The 15,820-nt window shown below is 50.7% G+C and overlaps 2 long non-coding RNA genes across 2 annotated transcripts; one reads left to right on the forward strand and one right to left on the reverse strand.

Annotated features, from left to right (window-relative positions):
- Window positions 1-2,406: 2,406 nt before the first annotated feature.
- Window positions 2,407-3,910, forward strand: LOC103544135 (uncharacterized). The gene is made up of 2 exons (XR_543082.2): window positions 2,407-2,548; window positions 3,706-3,910. It is a non-coding gene; the product is annotated as an uncharacterized lncRNA (long non-coding RNA).
- Window positions 2,438-12,290, reverse strand: LOC139080103 (uncharacterized). The gene is made up of 3 exons (XR_011534271.1): window positions 12,151-12,290; window positions 4,908-5,071; window positions 2,438-2,637 (listed from the first exon to the last, which is right to left on the reverse strand). It is a non-coding gene; the product is annotated as an uncharacterized lncRNA (long non-coding RNA).
- Between the last annotated feature and the right edge of the window lie 3,530 nt (window positions 12,291-15,820).

The following is a 15,820-nucleotide window of genomic DNA, read 5'->3' on the forward strand; positions in this document are numbered from 1 at the left end:
AAGCAATAGGTCAGTGAGGAATGCGAAACTCTGGTGGCCCGCTGACAGTGGGAAAAGCGACTTTCTGATGAAATAACAGGATAAACATTGACCACGGTCCACTCTGCCAGCACTGCCCACGCAGTGTTGGGAAATGTCTTCTCCCGTGATGGGAAGGCCAGTGAGACCCAGATCAGTCAGACCCAGGGGGGAGTCTCCCCATTTGAACTTCAAAATCTAAGGTGAGGCCCTGCTTCCTGATCCTTCCCCAGGGGTCAGCAAAAAGAGCCCGTCATGTCCCTGCTGTGGGTGTGGATCCTCCATGGCTCCCACCTTCCCAGCTTGGAGCAGGAAGGCAGCTCCAGAGGCTTCTCTGGAAGCAGCTGCTGGTCTGGTGGGTGACAACTTCCTGCCACCACATAAGGCTGATGCAGCACTGTGACCATGAAGCTTGAGCCTTGCTTTCCTTGGTCCTTTGTGAAGAAACTGGAGACTTCTGAAAGCCCCTGTAGCAGGCTGAACAATGACGCCAGGGCATCAGCTGTCAGCTCTAGAACCTGTGAACGGACTTTTTGGTAAAAGGGTCTTTGCAGATGTGATTAAGTTAAGGGTTTTGAGATGGGAGATTACCCTGGACTTTTCCAATGTGCCCTAAACACCAGCACAAGTCATAAGACAGATGCAGAGGGAAATCAGAACCCACAGAAGAGCAGGAGGCACTGGGTCCACAGAGACCGAGACTGGAGAGATATGGCTGAAAGTTAAGGGGTTCCAGCAGCCACCAGACGCTGCAAGAGGCAAAGGACAGACTCTCCCTAGAGCTTCTGTGGGAGCATGGCCCAGACAACACCGTGACTTCGGCCCAGGGACACTGATCTCAGAGTTCTGGCCTCTTCAGCTTTGAGAGAATCACTTTCTGTTGTTTGAAGCCACCAGGTTTTTGTCATTTGTGACAGTGGCCTCAGGAAAGGAATCCAGCTCTAACCCCCACCCAGGTGCTGGAGAAACACAACACAGAGGAGCACATTGTGGCCCCTATGGAGAAGGACGTTGACGAGAAGTACAACCCCACCTGGCACTGCCTTGTGGGGAGGACCTTCAGGTTACGCGACACAGGAAACCACACACTTCATCTACATCTGCTTGGGCCAAGGGGCCATTCTGCTGTTCAAATCTGGGTAAAAGCAAGGATGTGCCACACACCCAGTGATCCATCCAAAAACGAGGACTGAGGCCTAAATTCCAAATGCCGGGGACTGGAGTCTTCAGCCTCGCTTAGGGGAGCAACCTCGATCTTTGAACATTTACCTTGTTGTTTCATACAGGGCATGCTCTCTGCTGATTTGTTGTGGTTACAAAACAACTAGCAAACAGCTTACCTTTGTCTTTGTTTTCACTGAGAAAGAAGGGACTTCACTCCTGCTGCAGGAGAGTCTGGTCTTCTCAGGACTCGCTGTTATCAGAGCAAATCGTGACAGGTCAAGTGTGCACTCATCCTTCTCATGACCACCGTGACATGCCACACCTGCTTCTACTTCAGGTGTGAACAGCAGAGGAGGCCCATGAGAATGTGCATGAAGACTGCACAGCAAAGCTATGGCTGCAAATACCTCCCCCAAGCATCTCCAGGGGTCCCGTGATAGCTAACATGAATCTAGAACACTCCCCCCATATCACATGTGAAAGCACTGCTTTACCTGACTACTACAAAAGCACAGCTCTGTTCCCAGGAGCCCCCACCAACCCTGCGCGGCCCCCCATCATGACTGGGCTTCATCTGTCTTACAGCCTCAAATCTCATTGCCAGCCAACACACTTGCAATTGCAGATAACCAAAAACTCAGCTTGAACTGGAGAAAATAAACCAGGGCCACAGTTTGAGCAATCCAGAAGAAGGTCAGCCTTCGGGGACCTTGGACCCTATGCAGACCAATGTCCCCAGGAACCCAGAATATTTTCAACAGTGTCTGATTTATTCCCAGACCCACTTCTTCACAAAAGCGAGATGGCTACTGCAATCCTGGGGCAATGTTGTTTTTGTACCTTTCAAGACAAAAAGAGCTTTTCTTTCTCCAATGACTGAACAAACATGCTGGGCTTCACAGTCATGGAAGTTTCCACCACAACCCACCCTTTATCATCATTTCGGTGAATGGAATCTCCCTTCTAGTTGCTGGGGCCTTGGTTAGGGGTCCATTCTGGAAAACTCTCTGAGGTCAGGTGTGTGGGTTAAGCATCCCACACAGGAGCGGGAAGTGAAGCCATTCCCACCAGAGCGGTGTGCCTGAGGGAGAGGGGTTGCATAACGGACAGCGTCTCATGCACAAAAGTCAATAGTTGTGTTGTAATCAGGATCACAGCAGGCCAGCTTCCAGAATCAAATGTTGTGCAAGCACCTAGGAGCCTTGTAAATAGAGGCTCCTTCTGCCTGCAGCAGCCTCGCTGGGTCCCAGTCTCAGAGCAGCTCCTCATCTTCTCCTGCTGCTCAGGGTCCAGCCGGCGTTCACCATGCGGTGTCTCTACTTCGTGCTCCTGACCTGCTTCATCCTCTTTCCTCACTTTGCCACAGGTGAGCTCTGAAGCCAGGCTGGTGTGGGGCACGGGGGTCTCATGCCCAGGGAATGGGACACAGGCCATATAAGTGGAGTGGCTCAGGGTCTGGAAATAAGTAATAAATCTGAGCATCAAGGAGAGTATCAACCAAAGAATGAATGTCTCATGGGAGATTCTTAGCATGCTCTTAATGGACTGAAACATGGCCCTCAGTAACTCTCAGGCTAAGTTTGGGGTCATTTCCCTGGAAGATGAACCCAGTGAGTAGGTAGAGACAACACCACGGGGCCAGCCCAGGCTTTCAGGCCTTGGAAGAGGCCATGGGGATAATGAGGTGCCATCCCCAGGGCTCATTTACTGTGCGACTTCCCTGCCTGGGAGAGAGCCCAGGATAAAGGAGAAAGCTGGAGCCAGGAGTCAAAACACCAGTGTGTTTTTCTCAGCTCTGATGCTGACTCACAGTGTGCACTTAGACAAGTCTCTGAGCTGTCCTCAAACTCAACCTTGTCTTCTCCTGAAAAGGAGGACAAACCCCAGAGTCGTACAGAGTCTAATTGAGGACAAACAAGGGAGAGCTTAGGAGGGGCCTCGCAGAGCAGCAGAGACACGCCAGGTGTGCTCCCCCTCTGTGATCCCTGCCCTTTTACTGTGTGTGGTCTCTGACTAGATGGCCCACGGTGACAGGCCCACACCCCTGCCACAGCTGAGGCCTGGATGCAGCACAGAGGGCAGCAGGGCGGAAGGCCCCTGACCCCGGTCTGCTCTTTCTGCCCAGTTCCTCTGGCCCAATCTCTCCTGTCCTTTTGTGCCCAGAGCGTGCTGGGACTGTGCAGTGTGAGGTGGTTCTCATCAGGCTGCGTGAGGCTGCACAGAGTCCCCTTGAGCATCTGGAACAGGGGCTGGATGCTGGGGGGCAGGCAGGGGAGCCTTGAGTCAGCATTCGGGGCAGACACTTCAGTACCTGCCCTCTTTAGAGCAGAGGCTGTCCTGCCCGCCAGGAACCAACGCAACAGTGGCAGCAGAGCAGAAGGAGCGGGGGCTCCATAGGGTTTCTGAGGGAGGCGCCTGCAGAAGGAGCCTCTCCTGCCGGCTCCTCAGGGCCCGTGTCATGTCCCCATATTCACAGGGAATATTAGTCCCTACTTAGTGACCGAAAGATTTTCCTCTCCACAGCCTCCACCCAGCGCATAGACTCAGAAGAGGAGTGCATTCAGGCTGGTGCCCAGTGTAAATGGTTTTCTTGCCCAGAAGATCATGAACGTCTTGGTTCCTGTTGGTTTGGGATAAAGAAATGCTGTCTGCGTGGATGGTCGGCTGAAGGACATGGGTGGACAAGGAGCCCAGAGATTTAAATAAAGGGCTGACTATAACTCTGAAAGTGCTGTGATATTATTTCCTGAAAATAAAGAAACAACCCATGCTGCATTTAAGAAAGTGATTACTACATGTAACAGTGTCTGGGAGAGACGTGTGTGGAAGCAGCGAGGGAACTGACACGTGCATAACGGGCCTAGGAGTGGGGAGGCCTGGAGTGCCTGAGATGGGAGATGCTTTTACATGGAAATGTTGGGGTTCAGGTGTGTGCTGGAAGAGGGGATTCTAGATCCCTAATTATGGGAAGGTGACTGTAGTGTCCCCATATATGGCAGATGTGTGTCCAGGGGGAGAAAAGGAGGGTATTATCCAGGAATTCACCTTATTCTGTTTTCCATTAATGCTGAGTCATTTCCTGGGCCTTCAAAAGTTTATCACTTGACTCTGTGAAACCCCACACCGAAAGGTAGTGGTTTAAGACAGCCAGTACCTACTGAGCTCATGAATCCATGGTTGGCCAGAGGAGCTGGGCTGAGTTGAGTGATTCTTCTGGTCACGCTTACCAGGTTATTAGTCCTCTGGGGCTGTCATAACAAACGATCACAGCCAGTGGCTTAAGCAATAAAAATTTATTTATTCACTATTTCCGAGGCTTGCAGTCCAAGATCAAGACAGCAGTGAGGTTGGCTGCTACTGAGGCCTCTGTCTCTCACTTGCTGATGGCTGACTTCTCCCTGTATCTTCCCATGGTCTTCCCGCTGTGCACACCTGTGTCCAAACTTTGTCTTCTTATCGGTACACTAGCCATCATGAATTAGGGCCCACCCTAATGACCTCATTTTGATTTAATTACCTCTTTAAAAATCTAATCTCCAAATATGATTACATTCTGAGGTACTAGGAGTTAGGACATCAAGATATGAATTTAGGGGGACACAATTCAGTCCAGAACACCTGGGCTTACTCCTGCATCTGCAGTCAGCTTCCAGGTTGGCTGGGGTTGCCTTCTAGCTGAGACAACGGGAATCTCTGAGCCAAGACTCAGCTCATCTCAGACTCACCCAGGCTTATTTTCATCGTGGCTTCCAGGGTCCCAGTAGAACCAAAGGAACCATGCAAGGTGTCTTGAAGTCTAGGCTCATAACAGGCCCCCTCTGCTGTCTTCTATTGACTGAAGCAAGTCTTCTGACCACATAGATTCCACAGTAATGAAAACAGACATCACCTGCCGAGGGGAGGAGATGCAAAGTCACACAATTGAGGTCCAATTCAGGGAGACGTACAATGATAGCCACTCTTCCATCGACCACAAAGAGTATCCTGGGCCCTTCTACCTTTATGGGTCAGTGGGTTGTGTGAGAGGGATTACTGGCTTAGGGGGAAGGCTCTGATCTTCGCAAATGCTGCCTTAGAGACAAGATTCTCTAGAAAAATGTCAAGATGTATCCGGGCTCTGCTCTGAAGACAGGACACAGAGTCCTACCAAGTATAGTCCCAGACGTGATGCTAGTGGTTGAACTTGCTGAAAAATATCATGCATGACTAGTTGTTGCCGAGAAAAATCAGAATTTTCTCGTCTCCTTTATACTTCTTTTGCCCTTCACACTGTATTGGTTTTGGAATGTTTAGAGGGGAGGGGCCCTATGACGTCATTTGTGCTGAAAGCCCCCGAATGTCTTCATTCAGACCTTCCCCTTCCCTGTGGAACTCTATGTGACTGGAGGCGGCCGTGTCTCTCTACACCCAGGAGCAGGACTGAGTCAGGGAGGTGAAGGCGGGGTCTTTAACACCCCCATCATCTCCTGCAGGCTCCTCCCTACAGCTGCCCAAGGAAGGATGAACTAGAGATAACGCCAAGAACTTGCAAAACAAATGCAGCTTCGAAACCATCCCCCAAACCCTCCAGCCTCACTGCTCTATCTAAATGCTTCCTACATAGACCTCTGGAGCCCCTGCCTCTGCCCACACAGCCCCCGAATCAGAACACTCTCCAAGTCTGAGCCTAACTCTCCCGCTGCATCTGCCCCCTGCCCTCTCCTGCTGTCTAATCATCTCACCGCACACACCCTGCATGTCCATGCTGTGTCATGCCCACGGGGAAGGCCCTTCCCTGGCTTAATAGCAGCTCCCCTTCCTGCTACCCATGAGAATTATTCACCTCTTCCTGGGTTCTCCCTGAACATTCATCCACCAGGGCTGTTGGATGCTAAAGAGTGCAGAAGAGAAGGAAAAGTCTGCACAGTGACTGGCCGAGGGATCAGGATGTGTGCAAATCATCATCCTTTATAACCCCAGACCCCTGCATGCATTCACGCCACCAGTATTTATTGAGTGTTGCATCAGTGTCAGGTCCTGAAGTGAAGAACTCAGATCTCATCCCTCCTCCTGGGTATGACATTCCAGTGGAGGCAGATGGACAATGAGAAAATCAACTCATTAAGTGACACCCGTGCTGAGAAGAAGAAGAAAGCAGAGGTGGGGATGCCTATGTCCACCAGGTGCTAGTTTATGCTGGGTGGCCTGCATGACCACTTTTCTTCTCTTTTCGATTGGCAATTAACATTAGTTCGTTATTGACACTCTCAGTAGAACATGCACTGAGGAATTCCACCACCTGCTGTAACAGCTCTTACAAAGTAGGAGAAGAACAATGTCCTCAGACCCCCTGACACAGAATCAATAAGGGACTCACCCTGTTTACAGATTCCTGGAGGGCACGGAGTCAGCCTCGCGTTCCTCCCTCCCTTCACCCAAGTCTCCAGGAGCACTGCTGCCTCATGAGACAGAGTGGCCTGCTCCTCCCAGGAACACTGCCTGGTCCATGATGAGGGACAGTGTGGGCATGAGCCATTGCCCCAAACACACACATATGTGGTTCCTTGTCTCCAGTAGGGGGATGCTTCCAATTTAATCCAAACAAAACACACTTTAGAGATTGGTGTTTGAGCTCCATGATCTCTGCACTTTCCTGGCAGTTAAATATGCCCCTTTGGCAGCATATGCCCATGCCGTCAGCAGCACCTCCCCGCTCATGATCCTCTCCTCGAAACAAGTTCAAATGAGAGTCAGGCAGGAAAGCATGGAGAGTCTGAGCAAGTCTTGAAAAGGGAGACACATAAGCAGAAGAGGGTCAAGATCTGAGGTCAGCAGACACTGCAAAATAGCCCTGGCCTGCAATCCCTCTTCCTTCTGTGAGCCAGGACAGCGATTTCATGATGCTCTAACCACCACCTGGATGCTGCAGGGAGGGGGAGAGACGGTGCTCAAGCAGAATCCTGTGACGTAGTGAGGATGTAACTATGGAAATTTTCTCAATACATTCTCCCCTCACTTGGGTTTTGATTTTTCATGCCCTTCTCCCCTGATGCTCATACAATCCGTTAGCTTTTCTCATCATCTGCCATCCAGTCGGCTCTATCCATGATTCTAGAAACAATCCCTTGGTAAAGGGGTGCTGCGGTACTTTCCTCTGACTATTTAGTTCAACGCACTACTTAGTTCAAGGCCACGTAGGAGCAGCCTTTGAGTCACTAGAGTTTTGAAGACTGTGTCTCTATAGAATCTGCACTAGGTGTTTCCACAGGGACAATTCAAAGGAGGGAACTGGATAAAAGAGTTGGAGAAATGAAACAGCAAAACAAGAACAGTAGAGTGACAGTGGCGGGATGCAGCCCCCAAACAAAGGACTGGCACAGTTGAGAGAAGACATTGGAGTTATAAGAACCCAGAGACTCAGAGAAGGAGCCCCATCCAGCTGCGAGCCTGCCACTCTGGGAGCTCCTCTAGGGCATCATGGGCTGTTTCTGGGAGTGCCGACAATGACAGCCTAAAAGACCTCAGCTCCAGGGTGGACAGCCATTGCTTGGGGATCCACAACAGGAGCAGGAAGACAGCAGCAAGACCAATCACCTTCTCCTCCTCTGCCTTCCCATCTTCTGCGGCTCCTGTCTGCAGAACCCAAGGGCAGGCAAAGGAGGAACACGCTTTGCAGAGTCTCAACTTTGGCCTCACAAGGTGGGCTTTGAAGAATCTTCTGGAGCTGAGGGGTGATACTCATTTTTCCTGTTGCTTTGGCCAACTAAGTCAAAACAAGTCCTGCCCACGCCACAAAATGATGACCCAATGGAAGCACATCCATGTCTGTTACTGCGTATCCAAACACTCCAAAATGAAGTGGCTTAAAGCAACACAGATTGTATGTGCTCCTCATTCTGTGGCCCAATAGTCTGGGCTGCTTCTCCCAGAGGAGATCATGTGCAGTCATACGGCATTGGGACGGGACTGGGCTGTCACAGACGGCCTCGCTTATGTCTGGAGTTGGGCTCTTTCTCCCCAGAGATCCCCAAAGCTAGGTCCCTACCACCCCCAGAGATAGTGAGACAGCGGCTCTATCCCCCAGACAGTCACATTTCAAAGAGGTACCCTGTGTCCCTAAGAAAGACATTCCTGGGCTGTAAAACTGGCAAGGGACTTTTCAAAAGATTTACATACCTCTCCAAGGGACAGAGAAAGAGTTCACAGTGACAAGTTTTCTAAGTCAATGCTCTAAGGACAGGGAGGTCAGGGACCTGGAATCAGGAGGAAGTCCCTTCTAGTTTAGTCTAACTGAGGGGACATCAAGGCTGGACGGTCAGAGGCTGGTCCAGCTTCTTCACAGGACAGGCTCCGGGTGCTAAGAGAGAGAATGAGAGAGACAGAGACAGAGAGAGACAGAGAGAGAGACAGAGAGAAAGAGAGAAGCAGCTGCGGGGCCTCTGCGCCTGGGCTGGGAACTCATACAACATAACTGCTCCCACATTCTCTTGGTCAGAGGAACTCACAGGCCAGCCAAATTCCAGGGTTGAAGAAAAAGCTCCACCCCTTAATGCAGAAGTGGGAAAGTCACAGGGCAGACAGCTGAGCACGCGAGCATAGAAGGAACTCGTCGTCCTTTTTAGATCTGCCACAAAAGGCTTAGATATAGCGTCAGGTGTGGACACTTAGTCAGACATGCTTCTCTACCTTCTGAGGTTGCTCCACCCACTCCCACTCCCCGTCTACTTCATCTCATGGCTCTGACTTGGGGTAGAAACCACTCTCTTCTGAGCTGAGGCTATTGCCCTGGGAAAATAATCCCTTTCCCCAAGATGTTTTCTACTTTTCCTTTCAACAACAGCCCCCGCAGCTTCAAGACAGAAGACACTGACTAGAGCTCTTATTCATACTGCTGCTGTCTCAGGAGAAAGATCCGCCTCCAAATTTTTAAAGCAGTGCCTAGTTTTTTAACATATGAGATATGGGATACATCCAGATGCTCAGATAATACGTAGGAATTAGGGGAAATATTTTGTCTTAAAAGTTGAAATGCATGGAATACCACAGTGATCCCTCCTCAACCAAAAACACCCCCTACTCCCAATCCTAACTCCTGTACGTGATTTCAATTTTATATTACTTTTCTAGCAGCTGGAATCCTGCTCCCAGTGTGTACAAACTGTGACATTCTCTCTTTGCAGGACAACTTGGAAAAGGAGCTTCTGGGGACTGGAATCAATGAAAGGGGAGGTTGTAGCAGAGGAGAGGGAGTGGGATTTTGACAAAAAGATTTTGGGGAAAATCAAGCTGAAAACTAGAAACCCAGACCTCGGGACTGCACGCTTGTATTGGATTAGAGGGAAGAGATTCAGAATATTTACAGGACGTTTTGATCGTCTGTGTGGTAGAGCTGACTCTCTGAAAAGGAGAGAGACCTAGAAGATCAGAATTGGAACTTCTGATGAGAAAACAGCAAAGGCTTTGAAGCGTGATGGCAAACTGGGCATGAGGAGGGGAGGAAAGGCTCTCAGGATAAGTAAACATTCCCTTTAAGGAAATAAAGCATTTGATCAGAAGCACAGTGAAACTGTAGGGAGGAACCAGAGATGTCTGACTCTGTGGTGTTATTCTGGTAAATGGGAAACAACCAGAAGAGTTTCATAGGTTCGGCTGCACCGTCCACTCTGCTCTTCCCTTCAAGAGGGCGCGTTCTTCCACGGCGGGTGGCTCTGCTGCAGGACTTGCCCAGGGAAGGAGGGAGCGCTCCACCTCACCCACCACCTGATCAGTGCAGCAAGTTCCTGGGGATGGGAAACACCCTTGACTCAAGGACGGCACCAAAAGCTGCCCCAAAATAAAAAGGAGCAAGAGTTTGGCTATTGCCTGCTTTAGGAGTTACAGACTCCATCTTCGTCATCACCATCAGCATGCCAAAGTACCACTTCTTCCTTAAATTATAGGGCAGATTTAGAGAGATAGATAGATAGATAGATAGATAGATAGATAGATAGATAGATAGAGATTGAGATCCTGAGACATGGTTTTCTAGTGCCCACCTTTCCATCTTACACACTGGAACCCAGATTAACCCTCAAGTCCATCCAGAGAATCTTTAGCGAGGACAGAGATCCTAATGGATTTGGGCAAGAGAAGCAGAGAAGTAGCCAGATAACCCCCCTACCCCCTATAAGACTTCCAAGGACCAATTAAGGCCTGGAATCCCACTCCTCCCACAGACACGGGCACTCTCTGACTGGTGGGTACCCAACTGCCTTTCAGTGGCCCAGAGGCGGTGACCAGTTTAACCATCCTCTGACTAACCTGCCTGCAGTCATAACTACCGGGAAGCACTTTTCCAGGGCCCATTAGAAGGTTGGAAAGAGCAGAGGAAAGGCTGCTGCCCACATGATGAAGCGGGATCTGATTTGTACTTTCCTCCTAGGAACCAGAAACGCTGCCCTCCCTCCCCGCCCTGCTGGCAACTTGGGTAAAGCAGAACCAGACATGTTATCCTAACAGCTCAGACCCAAATGCCCCTGGCAGGCGGGTCTCTGGCCGGAAATCTCCCCGCCTTGGGGCGGCGGGCAAGGGAAGGGGCGGGGGCCAAGGAGGCGGGCCTGGCGGCAGGAGGTGGGGGCCGGGGTCCCGGCGCGGAGGATGCACGCGGGGGTCCTGGGGCTCTCCGCCCTGCTGTTGGCGGCCGACAGGAGAGCGCATGAGTGCGGGGCAGCCGAGGCCTGGAAGCCTGCCGTGCTCATCCTTCCAACACCCCAATCCACCCAGATGCCCTGGGACGCACGCGCCATCCCAGTAGGTGCAGGCAGCCTATCTATGCCCGGGCACAACGCTGCGCGCAAGTGCAAACACGACGGCACCCCTCCCGCCGGCTGAGGACCCCAGTCCAGTCCTTCCTGGATTCCCGCGGATCCACGATCCTACTGTGGATGCATGATTCCTCCCAAGGATGCATGGTGCACCGTGCATGATGATGCGGGGTCGGTGAGCCGAGGAGTCGAAAGAAAGATTTCTTAGACTCTCAAGATCTGGCAGGAGTGCTCTTTTATTTAGAGAATAGTATAGAATAGCATGGGGACAGGACCCACGGGCAGTCAGAGCTTCTGCTGCCGCTGCTTCTGCTGCCCCCGCTGGCATGGGGACAGGGCCCATGGGCAGGCAGAGCTGGTGCGTGGGGACAGGACCCACGGGCAGTCAGAGCTCCTGCTGCTGCCCCAAGTTGAGGGTTAGGGCTAAATTTAAGGCATGGGTATGTGAGTCAAAGGGCAAACAAATTCCACTCCTCGGAGCCTACTTCTTATCTGTAGTTTTAAAAGTAACCAGCCTAAAAATCCTCATCACATGAGACCCCCACGGATGCACGATCGCCCTGCGGATGCACGATCCTCCGCAGATGCATGGTCCCCCAAGGATAAATAATCCTCGCCTGGCGCCTAGGCGCCTGGAGCCCGCCCTTTCATCCAGAACGGCCTCCTGAACTCAGCCAAGTGCTGCGGGTGTGAGATGTGCTGAACTCCTCATGGGTGAGTCCTGCTTTCCCATCACCACAGCCAGCCTGGGGGTCTCTGCGGTGGGCGAGGCAGCTTAGGGTCCCGAGTTGAGGGGTTGGGGGATGGGACGGGGCTGGGTGTCCGCGCGGCCCTGGAGGACTTTCTCCGCTTAGGGCCTTAGGACGGGCTGGAGGCAACCTGCCCGGGACACCCCAGTCGCGCTAGGAGCCGGGTCCCGGCCGCATAAGATGGCAACACTGTTTAGTGCCATTCCAATTTGAGCTGGTAGCTCTTTCGGTGCCAGAGAGGAGGCCTCCGCGCACTTCCGTCTTGCTCCCTGCAGACTCCTCTTCCTTGGCGCCGTCCCGGGGATTGGGGTGGATTTAAGGAGGCCCCCGCCCTCGCGACCCCCAGGGACTCTGCGCCGCTCCCAAGCACCCACGTACTTAGAGACCCTCGCGGGCGTAGGCTTTGAACTAGACCCCTGGGAGCCAGTTCCTGACACCTGTTAGCGGGGTCCCTTCTTTGAACAGCCATCCCTGTCAGTCCCCAAAAGGGCGCCCCCGCCGCGCTGTTTCAAAGCCACACCAGGAGCCCCTGTGAGGTCCGCACCAAAGCTCCCAGGTCGAGCCCCCCGGCCGAGAAGGGCTAAGACAAGACAGGACCCCCACGTCTCAGCACCCACTCCAGGCGGTCGCGTGGGTATTCTCCCTCCTTCTCCCCTAGTCTGGAGCAGCAAAGGTCTCCGAATTCCTCAGCCTGGGCGGGGCAGTGACTCCTCTACAGACTTTTTGTGCAGGGACACTGGCTTGCGGTGTGTGGCAGGAAACCCACAGTGGTTAGAGCAGATGACAGGGCTCGGGCAGCAAGGAAGGGCTGCAGGACCCTGGTTCCTCTGTCCACACCCGCAGGTTCCTATCTGTACAGCGTGCGGGCAGTGCTCTCTTTCTGCTATCGCAGCTTCGTGTGACCATAAGTCCGTTTTAAACTTTTAATATGGAAAAATCTAAATTATAGGCACATAAAACGATGACTATACATCGTGCACTTGCTGGTGCTGGACAGATACAAGCTCCCACCCCACTGTCACTGATGGGGATGCAGATCCTGACCTGGATCTGTCTCACTCTGCCCACCCGGTTACTCCACCCTACCATCCTCAAAGGTAAAATGAAGACAGCAGCCACAGAGAGGAGGCTTAACATTTTTTGAGCACATACCTCATGCTGGGTGTTTTTTGCAGCTGCTGTCCTGTGCCATCCAACAGTCCCTTCCTAGGACCTGGTGTCTGATCCTCTGGGTCCCCTGGAAAGGCCTGGCCTTTCCTTCAACCTCACACCTGTCCTGGACTGACAGCTGGCTCTGCACATTCATGGGCTGGGTCTAGCTGAGAGCCCTGCTGGAGGCAGAGAAACAGTGCTGGCTGGGGACCCAGTCTCCCTCCAGCCTTCCCCTGACCCTGGTCTTTCCTCTTCCCTCCCGCAGGCCTCTGCACTGTGGTTTACTACTTCACCGCCGGACAACTCCTCTGGGGGGACTGGCCCTGGCTGTGCTGCTGCCCGGCTGCTTGGTGCAGGGCCTGAGCTTTCTGTGGTTCCGAGCAAATGGACATCAAGGTCATTGCTTGTTGGTCATGCTGCACGGCCTACAGCTTGGCATGTGGAAGCGGTAAGGACTGGCAGCCTCCTCTCGACTCTGAGGCAGGATTGCATGAGTGCAGTAGGAGGGCTCTTCTGTGCACGTGGACTCTGTCATATTGTCCTAGAAGTTCAGGGATGGGGGAATTTTCAGAGCCACCACGTGGAACCCTTGCTCTGATGTGGGCATCCCCTTCCAGCCTGCCCTTCCTGGAGCATCTCTATCATCAAGTGGTTCCTTCCCCATGCAGCAGTGGCCCTTCCAAAGCTTTTTCTTGACTTCAGCCAAATTCTGTCTTTCTGTTGTTTCCATTCATTGCTCGATGCCTTAGAGCCATAGAAAGTGACCTGCTTAAGGCCGTTCCATTTAAACACCTACTACCTTAGTCACAGAAGGTGGCATTGATTTACACACAAACTAGAGAGCGGAGTGGGCCTGGTCACATTTCCATCGTATTTATTTCAGGAAGAAGGCGTTTGGAAGCCAGGGCCAGTTTTTTCCACAAAAATGACATGTGGATGGCCTAGTGTCCTGCAGGCTTACCTGTGGTTCACTTCTCTTTTTTTTCTTTGTCCCCATTTTCTTTTCTTTTTCTTTTTCTTTTTTTGCTTCAGTAACATTGGTTTATAACATTGTATATATTTCAGGTGTGCATCGTAATGTGTTTCAAATTCTGTGTTGATTCCATCATGTTCACCACCCAAAGACTTAGACTCCATCACCACACACATGCACGTCATCACCCCTTTCACCTTCCTCCCTCCCACCTTCCCCTCTGATACGCACTAGTCGAATCTCTGTTGCTATCTGTTTGTCATTGTTTTTATCTCCCGGATATGAGTGAGATCATACAGTATTTGACTTTCTCCCTGTGACTTATTTCACTTAGCATAATTCCCTCAAGGTCCATCCATGTTGTCACAAATGGCTGGATTTCATCATTTCTTATGGCTGAGTAGTATCCATTGTGTATAAATACCACATCTTCTTTATCCATTCGTCCCTTGATGGGCACCTGTGTTGCCTCCAAGTCTTGGTTGTTGGGAATAACGCTGCCATGAACATAGGCGTGCACGTACCTTTATGCATTTGTGTTTTTTCTTTGTTTTTTCCTCAATCTTAGGAATAGGAGGTGGGCTGGATGACAGTTCCCAGAAAGGTGAGGCAATAAGCCTTTTTGAGATAAGGGAAATGGGTGGAATCTGAACTGCCTCTAGAACTGCTTGCTACTTTTGCAAAGTTTTGTAAGTTGAAGAGACTGGCTCTCAATTTCTCAGAAATTTGGGTTGCAACTTTAATGACATTGGAGGTCAATCTACCTGTCCAACTCCCTCATCCTAATTGGCTTCTTTCCCTCTGGGTGCTTAGTTTCATTTTAACTTAGTGAAGAAGTCGAAAAAATTCTGATCAGGCTTTGAATATCAGCTTCCAGTTTTGCTGAATTTGTCATCATAAGGTGCTAAATACTTTCAAATGTCCTGTCAGGTTTCAGAGGGACAAACAGTAACTACCTGACAGTATTGAATAATTCCATTACCTTTAACACAGCAGTCTCCCAGAATGCCTCTCAGAGTCTCATTAACTCTGGGAGTATATTTTGATGGTGTCTGTAAACTATGGTCCCATACATTTTCCCTTAGGTACCTTTTATAACTTAATTTTCTATTAGCTTTTTGCAATAAAACTTTCAATAAGGTTATTTTGGAATTTTGAAGGTTTTGCTTTTAAGTGCACCTCTTAAATAATCTGATCTAATCAGGATGCTCCTTCTGTTGACAGCTATAATTCCTCTGAGGCTGGCGACAGTTTGGTAGGGCCCTTACCCAAGAATGACTGCAACCCACGTTTCTGTCTGACTATCTCTGACTACAAAATGGGGTGCCACTACGCTTTGTCTGATTGTATATAGAGACCTTGACCCGACAATTATTGAGTCAAGCCCTCAGGACACAAACAAGCATGGGAGGAATTTTTTTTTCTTTCTTTGTAAATATTTACAGCTTTTGGAACCTTTAGTTGAGCAATTATGCTGGAAGGTGGGGCGCTGGACTTTTAAAACAATTTCCCTCTTACTTGGATCTTATAAAGGAGCCCAGAAGTGTAGATTCCAAGTGGTTTCTGCTGGGTTTCTCTGAAATCTTGCTGCAGTGACACCAAGAAATGTCAATGCAAATTTTACATAGTTAATCTATAAGACAACTTTAAATCGTTCCGGGTTATCTTGTCAACCATTTACAGCTATCCCCATTTCATTAAGCACTTGCAAGTTTCAGCATGAAGCCAGCCAGAGTGCCGAGGGGAGGCTGCCCATTCGGGAATGGTAGGCTTTTAGAAGCTCAATTTCCCCTCTTTCTTTTAGTTTGTTTTTACTATAAAGTCTGACCAATTCCTAGGGGCAGTATAGTGGGTCTGCCACTCCCATGAGGTTCTCAGTCACCTCAGAACACCTTACAGCTGGGAGAAGCTGGTGGCCCTTCTCTTCAGAGCTGAACAAGTTCAGGCTCTCATTTCTCAGTCAGGCAGTTTGATCAGACTTT

This window comes from Equus przewalskii, chromosome 28 (genome assembly GCF_037783145.1).
Source record: "Equus przewalskii isolate Varuska chromosome 28, EquPr2, whole genome shotgun sequence".
Classification (NCBI taxonomy): domain Eukaryota; kingdom Metazoa; phylum Chordata; class Mammalia; order Perissodactyla; family Equidae; genus Equus; species Equus przewalskii.